This window comes from Petaurus breviceps, unplaced genomic scaffold, assembly GCF_028583685.1.
Source record: "Petaurus breviceps papuanus isolate PSGF00001 unplaced genomic scaffold, PetGlider_PUasm1.0 90752, whole genome shotgun sequence".
Taxonomy (NCBI): domain Eukaryota; kingdom Metazoa; phylum Chordata; class Mammalia; order Diprotodontia; family Petauridae; genus Petaurus; species Petaurus breviceps.
Window position 1 is genome coordinate 15677978 of NW_027187336.1, and position 10978 is coordinate 15688955.

Sequence of the window (10978 nt, forward strand, 5' to 3'; positions counted from 1 at the left end):
TGAACTCATATTTCACTGAAGGCTGAGCTCAAATGCACATCTTTCCCATGAATAGCTCTCTGATCCTCCAACCAGTAATAATCTCTTCCTTCTACAAATTCTTCTCACTTGTTTGGATTCTCTTGTTTAATCTATTTTATGCATTTATTATATTATGTTTTATGTTTATGTATGCATATGCTTAATCTCATTTAGTATATTACAAATTCTGGGAGGAAAAGGACTGTCTCTTATTTTTGTATGCCTGTGTCCTAGTCTAGTAATGTGTATGTAAGAGGGAGTTTAGGAAATATTTGTTAAATGGATGGAAGGATACCTATTTGTATCCTGAGCTGGAAACCTGATTTACCATCTCTGCAGGCTAGCATTTTCTTGCCAAATCTGCTTCTTTTATTTCTGTAATGCAGAGGCATTCTGCTTCAGGGCTATGGCCTCTGCCAGTGGAGTCAGAATAAGCAATGCAATTCGAGGCCTCCATGGCATAAAGAGGGAGTTATTAGGGAAGCAAGCAAACCAGAAAGGAAGTTTCAAACTAGACAAACCTGAACATATAATACTGTCCAAAAGGGACAGCTAAAATCAAATCCAGTAGAGCTCCAACTTTACAATAGCAAAAGGAGACAACAGATATCCAAAATCAGAGTTGAAAATTGAGTATGAGACTGATGCAATGTTGGTGAATCTGTGAATTAGCATAAACACTTTAGAAATATACAAATAAAGTGACTAAAATATCCATATCATTTGACCCAGAAATTCTACTACTAGGCATATGTATCCCACAGAAGTAGCAGTTAAAAACAAAAGGCTCCATATGCACCAAAATATTTATAGGAACTCTTTTTGTGGTAGCAAAGGACTGGAAACAAAGTAGATGCCCATTGATTGGGGGAATGGAAAAACAAATTGTGGTATATAAGCATAATGGAATGTTACTGTGTTGAAGAAGTGATGAATATAATGGATATAGAGAATCATGGAATGACTTACATGGACTAAAGCAGAGCCAAAAAAAAAATCCAATATACCCAATTGTCACAACAATGTAAACGGAAAGAACCACAAAACAATTGAAAATTAATAGTGCAAAATTACAAAGACCAAACATGACCCAAAAGAAAAGAGATGAGAAGATACTTCCCCACCTCCATTGCAAGGGTTGGAGGTTCACAAGCATGGGATAGTATATATATTTTCAGATTTTTAAAAGAATATATTGATAAATTTTACTGTTTTTTTCTTTTCTTCCTCTTTTATATTTAAAAAAATTCTCTATTATACAAGATAGTTCTCTGAGGGAATGGGATAAATAGAGAAATACAGGGCCATGTAAAAATAAAAAGATAAAAATTTATTTTAAAAATATAAAATTATAAAGAACAAGTGTAGCCCCAAAGAAGAGATATATATAGACCTCCCCCTGCCCCTCCCTACTTCTTTGCAGAAAAGGGAGGCTAATGGGAGTGGAACACTATACTGTTAGAATTTTTTATTGTGTATTGATCAGTGTTGATGGTTTTCTCCTCTCCTAAAAATTCTTAGTTTTATGGGATGACTCTTTTTTGGGGGGGGAGGGGAAGTGATACAAGAGGATACAAGTGATACATATGTGTGGGGGGGGGGTAGAATTTTTTTTTATTATAATAGAAAAGAGCATCCTGCTTCTAACCTTACATTACCTAAATGGTAAGTGTTCAATCTCTTCTTCTTCTTGCTAATGTTGAGTAATGAACACATCTCTTGTTTTTGGAGATGTACTCATCTGCACTCCCAATTCATTCAGTATCCTCTAAGGGGCCTGATTCCCTTGTATGTCAGACTTTGGGGGGCTCATCCTGAAGTCATTTCTCTGCAGTTAAATAGGTAGGAATCAAGGTCATTCACTGGGATTGTCCCACTCTGCTGGCTGGCAGTAACTTCTTTGTTCTCTTGAGCAGCTAAGGCTTATGGCATTGTGATGTTATCATTTGTAGCTCTGTACTTAGAGACCAGTCGCTGTTCAAAACACATACTCAAAATCCACAGGAACTTCTGAAGGGGTAGAACCCAGAGGAGCTGGCAGAGGAAATCCTGCTCCTTGGGTTTACTTTGGCTTAGTAGTGATCTATAGGTTCAAAATAAAGGAAGGCTCAAGACCAAAGAGATCATCAGAGATCTTGGCCAGATGAGCAGCTATAGGCATCATGAGGTCAAAAAGGTCTACATCAAGAGAGGTGGCTATGCTTTTCCCTGTTAAAATCCTCAGAGACTCAGGGACAGGAGTAGAATTGGGGACCTTTGAAATTTTCTTTAAATGTTACTCCCTCAAGACCTTCAGTCTTGCCTGATCTTCATCCAACATCCATTTCTTCTGCTTCTTGTCCATTCTGCTAATGGCCTTCCTGGAGCCTACAATTGTCGATGTAGCACTTAATAGGTTGTTTGCTTTGTAAGCTGCCAAAAGTTCCTCAGTTCTGTGACCTTCCAAAGAAGCTACATGTTGTTCTAGTGTTTTAAATAGGCTCCTTGTGGCCTGAGTAAGATCTGGAATATTAACTTGCTCAATGCCAACTTGCTCAGCAGCTTTCAGGAACTCCAACAATTTGGCCATTTTCCCCCAGGAATTATTTTTTTAACTCTCCTGCTCTTCTTTGTACTGCTTCTTCTTCATGTCAAAAATACTTTTCAAGCAGGTTAATAAATCCTTAATTGTAGGCCACAAAAGCCTGATAGAATCCTTAATGAGGTGCATGAAGGCCAAACTGATAATACCATTAGTGAGTTCATTGGGATGTGCATTGAAATCAAGCAGTGTCGAGCTGGTTCTCTGTAACTGGAAGGGTTTCCAGGAATTTGTCAGTACTCTTTGTCCTCATTACTCCATTGGGTCTCTTCTCTTCATTTTGATGAGGTCAACTGCTACTAATATATGTGAAAAGGCTTTTTCATTCAAGTAATTGCTGTATTGCCCAATGAAGGGAGATGTATCATAACCTGTAGGATGCTTTTATCCATGAAGTTGGTTAAATTGAATAGAATATTTGATCATGCAAGGTACTTCATAAAATGGTCATTGCTGTATATCATGAGATGGTAGGTCATGATCAGGGCCTTGAAACTGACCAGCCAGCTTCTGTTGGTTGTGCGCTCCAGGGATATGTTGGTCAGCTGTGGTATGTTCATGTTCATCTCATTTGTGCACTGGATCTGGTAGTCTGGGTACTTTTGCTTGGGTCCCACCATTTTGTGAGTGCTTGCCTTACCGATAGCTTCAGCCATAAATGACCCTGTGAGGCTGTGCTGTGCAGCTGTGATCTGGTGATGAGCGACTGATCTGACATTGTGCCTAGCTGCCCTGTGTCAGCCTGGGGTATCTCCCTCTGGGTGGTGGGCCAGGGCTGGGGCTCAATAAAATATATTTTTAAAAATCAGATGTGGTTCTAATATACAAGAATTCTTTTTTTTTTTTTTAAAGCAATCGGGGTTAAGTAACTTGCTCAAGGTTACACGGCCAGTTATTTCTGGGTGTGGTGCTAAGTATCTGAGCCCAGATTTGATCTCCAGGTCATCCCGACACTGGAGCTGGTGCTCTTACTTGCTGAGCCACCTGGCCACCCCTAAGCAATTGGGGTTAAGTAACTTGCTCAAGGTTCCACGGCCAGGTGTTTCTGGGTGGGTGCTAAGTGTCTGAGCCCGGGATTCGATCCCCAGGTCATCCCGACACTGGAGCCAGTGCTCTTACTTGCTGTGCTACCTGGCTACCCCTATACAAGAATTCTTAAGGAGAATCAGGGTAAGGATTCAATTCAAACAAATAAACATTTATTAAGTACCTACCGCATGTCAAACACTGTATTAATCGCTAAGGATACAATAATAAAAAGAAAGACATTTCCTGCCCTCAAGGAGCTTACAATCTAATGGGGTAAGACAACACACAAAAGAAGGCAAGAAAATAGGCATGGGAGAGTAGGCAGGATACCAGGCAGTGGCACTAGAGCATCTTTTTTTTCTAGGGAATTAAAACCAGGCAGAGCATCAGATGCAAATTGGAGTGAGCTGAAAGTCCAAAGTCTTCTCTATAAAAGAAGGCACTGGGAGGTGTTTAGTACTCCACCCTTCAGCCCTCCATTCAGAGTGGAGAGGGGACTGAGAAAGATGTTATCAATCAAGGCTTGTGTTAGCAGCATGGTGGTGAAATTAGAAGTGATGAGCTTATTCTGGGTGGTGGGGTGGTAGTGGTGACATTTTGTTCTGTGGACTTGAAACCACACAGTGCAGCAGATGTAAAGTAGAGTGGATAGATGACCTTGCTCTACAGACTTCCCAGGAATATCTCACTTTATTATGTTTATTATTTTTTATATTTTAAATTATTATATTTATTATGGACTTTATTAACAGCCACACACAGCAAGAATTATAACAAGCCTTTGAGAACCTACTTTGCATCAAGGCTACCAATCTCTAGATCCAATGACTGTGTCAAGAGAATGACCCTATCTCAGACTATATTATTACTTTCTGAGTATATATTCAAGAATTTTGTACATACTTACATGTGTACTTGTTATTTGTTTCTCTTGGTAGAATGTAAATTCCTTAAGAGCAGGAATTATTTCATTCTTTGATTTGGGTTCCCAGCACTCACCACAGTGCTTGGTGCATAATAGGTGCTCAATAATTATTGATAGACTGAAATGATCCTTTTGTGATGAGACTAATTCAGAAAGCATTATGTAATCCTATTTAGGATGAGCTCACCTCAACCTTGCTGGCCCTAACCTAACTTTCTGAGTACTAAAGAAAGAAGATGCCCCTGAAGAGGACACTGTTCTCTCCATTCCAAGTTCATGAGCCAAAGTCTTAGGCCTTTCCCATCTTTAGTGAAAAGACAAGTAGGGTTTTTTTTTGATATGAGCTTCCTCAGCTTCTTCCTCTCTGTATACAATTTTCTTTGTATTTCTATTCTTGACTCTTTCCCTCCTGTTTCAGAGGAAAGAAGTTTCCCTCCATTCCAAGGTTAACCTTTTCACTGTATTCTTCATATTATTCCATTCACTTTTCCCAGCTTGGAACACAGAAAATGCATTTCCCCCATGTCCCTTCAACCTTGAGGAAGAACTGAGAAGTCTATAGAAAAACTAGCAAAGGACAGGTAATTTTTGTTTGGCTATAAATCATGACTTGACAATATTGGAAGGCATTGGAAGATTATACTGAATATAAAGACAGTATTTCTTCAGCTCTGGCTTTCTTCCAGGCTTCTGGCAAATCCTCAATTGTGTGTGTGTGTGTGTCTGTGTGTGTGTATATGTGTGTATCTGTCCCTTTTCCTGTGGCCTCATCTCTTTCCCTTTCTCTTCCCTTGTCCTATATTTCTTTCCTTTCCCTTGCAAGTGTCCCAACCACTTCTTCATCTCTCTCGCTCTCCCTTCAGATCAGTGGTTTGACAACTTTCTGATTCTCATCTTTTCTTTTCATCCTTATGTTTGAGCTGTTGGGTTGTGTGCTATCACAAAATCTTAAGAGTTGGAAGGGACCTCAGAGGGTCCCTTAATAGAAATCTCTTCTATACCCTACCTGACAAGTGAGAAAGGGTCATTATGCCTTTGCTTTAAGGCCTCCAGTGAGGGAGAATCCACTGGGTTCTAAGGAATCTCATTTGAAATTGGGGTAACTCATAGTCAAATATGCTCAATAAGGCCTTGGAAAACTACTTAAGTTTATAAAATAATTATATCTTCTTCATGGGAATGTGTGTGTACACACACATATATGCATATATACATACACATATACGTACATATGTATGTATGTACACATACACACATATGCCTATGATCTTCAAGCTATTCTTAAAATTATTCTCAATTTACAGATATTCTTTCTAATGGATTTACATGGTTTTTATTATAATAGGAGAGGAGGAGTGGGCAGGAAAGATCTCAGTGATTCGTTTAGTACAGGGAATTCCTGGTGTGGAGTGCATATTACACTTATGAGTATCATCAACTTGTCTATAACATAGTCTTAGGGAATTGTCTGGGGCATTTGAGAGGTTGAGGCATTTGTCATTGAAAGCTCAGCTAGGATGGCCAGAAGCAGGAGTAGAAACCAGGTCTTCCTGAATCCAAGGTCAGTCTCTAATCCAATATGTCACATTGGATGGTCTATTTTGAGGAGGCAGGTAGGTGACACAGTGGGAAGAACAATGGGTCTAAAAAGCCCGAGTCCAAATTTGACTTCAGATTATTACTAGCTGTGTGACCCTGGGCAAAGAACCATTTCTTCATCTGCAAAATGGGTATAATGACAGCATTTACCTCCCAGGGTTGATAAAATGTGATATTTGTAAAATGCTTATCACAGTGCCTGACAAATAGCAAGCCCTATCCCAAAGTTAACTATTATTACTATTATCATCATTACTTTGAAATAGAGATGTATTATTCCGGCCTTAGTAATCATAAAGAAAAGACAATATTCAGTTAAAGTATACAAAAAAATAAGCTTTTAAACTTCCACATACAGTTTGTTTGTCAAAAGCTTATGTTTCATATACATTTTAATGAGAATACTAAAATACTCTGTTTATTCCCAAGGCTCCTTCTGAACTACTTTTCTTTTGTCTATTTTTCCTGATTTGGTTGCTCTTATGATTATGTCCATTCTTCTTGTCCATAAATTTATTGTTTTGGTTTTGCTTTTTTTTTTCACTCTTTCTCACTTCCCCCAGGCTTCCTAGTATTTCTTTGTAAATTTCTTTGTAATTTCTCATTTTTAATAACACAATATTTCATTGAACTCAAATATCACTATTTGTTCAAGCATTCCCTAATCATACCACATATGAGATATACAAAATTTTTAGTATTTTTGTTATATGAAATTATGCTGCTGTAAATATTTCTGTGCAGATAGGTCTTTTTAATTCCACTCTTATTAACATACTTAAGGTAGGAGCCTATTATGGTATATGATGATGATTCACAGATCTAGGGATATAGTCCTAGTTTCATCATGAACTTCATTCTCACATCAAAAGTTGACAATCTGAAATTTCAAACTGGACATCTGGTAAACATCTTTAATTCAATATATCTAAATTATAATTCATTATCCCCCCCCCAAACTCCTCCATCTATTCAAAGGTGACACCATTCTTCTAGGCTCCCAGGTTTGCAACCTTGATATTACCCTTGATTCCTCATGTCCTCTACCTACCTCCTAAAACATCTATCAAATCTTGTTATTTCTACCTCCACAACATCCTTCTTGTATCTGACTCCTCTTTTCTCAGAGCTACCATTTTAGTTCAGGCCCTCTTTACCTGACACTTAAATTATTCTAAATACATCCTAAGTGGTCTCTCTACCCCAAGTCATTAAAAAATATATATTTATTTTGTAAATGGTATTTTACTTTTTCCAATTACATGTAAAGATAGCTTTCAATATTCATTTTTAAATGATTTTGAGTTCCAAAATTTTCTCCCTCCTTCCCTCTCCACTTTTTTCCCCAAGATGGCAAGCAATCTGATACATGTTATACATGTTCAGTCATGTTAAACATATTTCCACATTAGTTATGTTGTAAAAGAAGAAACAAAACAAAAGGGAAAAAAGGAAAAAAGAAAAGAAAAAAGTGGAATGCTTCAATAGGCATTCATAATCCGTAGTACTTTCTCTGGATGTGGATAGCATTTTCCATCATGAGTCCTTTGGAATTGTCTTGGATCATTATATTGCTAGGAGCTACTAAACCTATTGTAGTTGATCACCTCAAAATAATTGCTGTTACTGTGTACAAAGTTCTGGTTCTGCTCACTTCTCTCAGCATCAGTTCATGTAAGTCTTTCCAGGTTTTTCTGAAATCTGCCTGCTCATCATTCCTTATAGCACAGACGCATCCTATTACATTCTTTTTTTTTTTTTTAAGCAATCAGGGTTAAGTAACTTGCTCAAGGTTACACGGCCAGTTATTTCTGGGTGTGGTGCTGAGTGTCTGAGTCCGGATTCGATCTCCAGGTCGTCCCAACACTGGAGCTGGTGCTCTTACTCGCTGAGCCACCTGGCCGCCCCTAAGCAATTGGGGTTAAGTAACTTGCTCAAGGTTACACGGCCAGGTGTTTCTGGGTGGGTGCTAAGTGTCTGAGCCTGGGATTCGATCTCCAGGTCAATCCTGACACTGGAGCCAGTGCTCTTACTTGCTGTGCTACCTGGCCGCCCCTTCCTATTACATTCTTGTTCAGACTTGTTCAGACATCCCCCAACTGATGAACATTCCCTCAATTTCCAATTCTTTGCCACACACAAAAAGAGCTTCTGCCCCAAGTCTTTCCCATTTCCAGTTGATTCTCCCCACTGTAACTAAAGTGATTTTGCTTAAGCAGAGATCAGACCACACACTCATTAAATTTTGGTTCTTCTCTATTGGATCAAATAAAATTTTCCCTGTTCAGATATTTAAAAATCTTCACAACCTTGATCCAATTATTTCTGACCTCATTGTCAATGACTCCCCCTTCCTCACTCCACAATCCAACCAAATTGACCTTCTGTCTGTTTCTCACATGTGGTATTCCATCTTACATCTCTTGGTCCTCCTCAATAAATGGAATGGACTTCCTTCCTCATGCCTCCTTGTAGAATCCCTGTTCTTTTAAGATGCAGCTCAAATACCATGATCTTCTGCATGAAGACCTTCCTAATTCACCAGCTACTATTGTCATACTATCTTGTATTTAACTACTTTATATTTATTATCTTCATATTTGTCCTCTATAACTTATGCAGCGTATCCTAAAAGTCAGTGCAGTTTTAAGCTTCAAGAGCCTAATATTTTAAAGTTTTAAGCTTAAAAAGCTTAAAACTGCACTAAGATTTCTGTTACACTTTATAACTTTTTGTCTCCCTCAGCATAAGGTATAAGCCCTTTACCAGCAGGGATTGTTTCATTCATTGTACTTGTATCACCAATACCTGACCAATAGTAGCTTAATAAATACTTCTTGATTGGTTGATTGATTAATAGTAGCTCAAAGGGTATTAGAAGTTTTATAGTTTAGCTAGACATCTCTGAAAGTGCATGCTCCTATTAATAGCCTCATTAAATATTCCCATCTATCTAAAGCAGGAATTTCTAACCTTTTTTTGTGTAAAAGACTCCTTTGGCAATCTGGGGCACATATGGATTTCTTAGAATTATGTTTTTAAAGACTTAAACAAAATGCCTGGGATTACAAAGGAAACCAATTATATTGAAATAAAAATGTGTCTTTTTCCCACTTAAGTTCATGAACCTCCTGAAGTCTATTCATGGACCCCTGGTGGATCCATGGACCACAAGTTAAGAACTTCTGCTCCAAATGAAAGTTGTCTTGGTCTGTTATTGATTCTGTATACTACAATTATCAGTTGGGAGAGTTGAATTGAACCCTAAATCCCTTCCTCCATTTGTAACAATCTTTCTTTGTTCCCATCCAGGCATCCTACTTCTACCACCCTAATCCAGATCCTAATTACCTCTCACCTGACCCAATATTTCCTAAATAGTCTCTTCACTCTCTCCACTCTCCAATTTATACTACAACTGGCTACCAGGTCTTTCTAAAAATACATTTCTGATGGTGTGACTTGCCTGCTTCAATCCTCAGTAGCTTTTGATTGCCTGAAAATAAAGGCCAAACTTCTCAATCACAACCCCTCTGTGCCTCAGTTTCTTAATCTAAACATGGGATTGGACTTGATGTTCTCTAAGGCTTCTTATAGCTCTAAATTTAGTATTCTATAATCCTAATTGAATTACTGCCTCCTAACATCTAGTTCAGTTATCTATGAAAATTCTATGGTGGTGAAAGACATAGGTAGGCAGTGGGTAAAGATTTACATGGATATGCCCCATTCACCTCTTAACCTTCTAGTCTTGATTATCTAGTGATAGTTTTCAGAACAAGTAGTGCTCTAGGGTCAGGGCAATTTCTCCAGGTATGATGATAATAATCACAATGACTATAACAATATCAGCTAATATTTATATATCTCTGTACAGAGTCTAAATCAACACCCCCTCCCACAAACCATGTCATGTAAATAATGTAAATTTGTGTGTTGTTGTTTTTTAATCCCATGTATAGATGAGGAAACTGGGGCACAGAGAGGTGAATTGACTTGTAGTAATGGCAAGCAAAGTGGGAAATTTTGCTGTTTTTCTGTTATTCAGTTTCCCAGCCTCAGTCTTATATGCCTCTGTGCTGAGCCAATCAGATACGTGCAAGTGGGTTCTAACCAATCGGATATGTACATGTAGGCTCTAGCCAATCAGATGCTGAGTAGAACTGTAAATAAAGAGAGCCAGTGTTGAGAATGCAGGCCTTAAGAGAGCCAGCATTGAGAGAGTGACACAGTGCTGACAGAGAAGCATCTTGAGTGGATGGAGAGAGGAGACCCCTGAGAGTGGAGAGGAGAGACCTCTGATGGCAGAGACTTACTGAGGGTGCCTCTGAACTTTGAAATCAAATAAAGCTGTGGGGCAGAGACTTGCCCATGGGAGGGAGGCTTAGCTTGAGCCCCTTTTGAAAGCTGTTAAAGTGAATTGAGCTGTTATTACAGAGCCTCTGGACTTTGCAGATGAACTGAGATGATGGTGCTAGTGGTGTGTACCAGTATTGTTGTTGCCCTGTTAAGCTTTATTTTCTCAGAGGAAGAAGTTGTGGGCATGAACTCCTGGAGCCTGCTGTCAGGCAGGAACAGGGAGAGCTTGGAGTAGAACAGTCCCCGTGAGCTGAGACATGAAGCAGGAGCAGAGAGCTGCCTATGTGTGAATCCAGGAGAGAGTCAGGAGTGGTCAGCCCACAGAGGAAGAGCCATGGGACTTGGAAGTCAACTTCAAGTTAAGATGAAAGAGGGCTTTACTTTTACACTTGGTATTGATTAAAGAGATTGTTCTTACAGTGACCTAGGGGTGGATGGTGTGGTATTTTCTGCTACCCTTTAAG

The 10978-nt window shown here is 38.8% G+C and overlaps 1 pseudogene; it reads right to left on the bottom strand.

Moving 5' to 3' along the window:
- Positions 1 to 2104: 2104 nt before the first annotated feature.
- Positions 2105 to 3294, bottom strand: LOC138146149 (phosphatidylinositol-binding clathrin assembly protein pseudogene; annotated as a pseudogene).
- Between the last annotated feature and the right edge of the window lie 7684 nt (positions 3295 to 10978).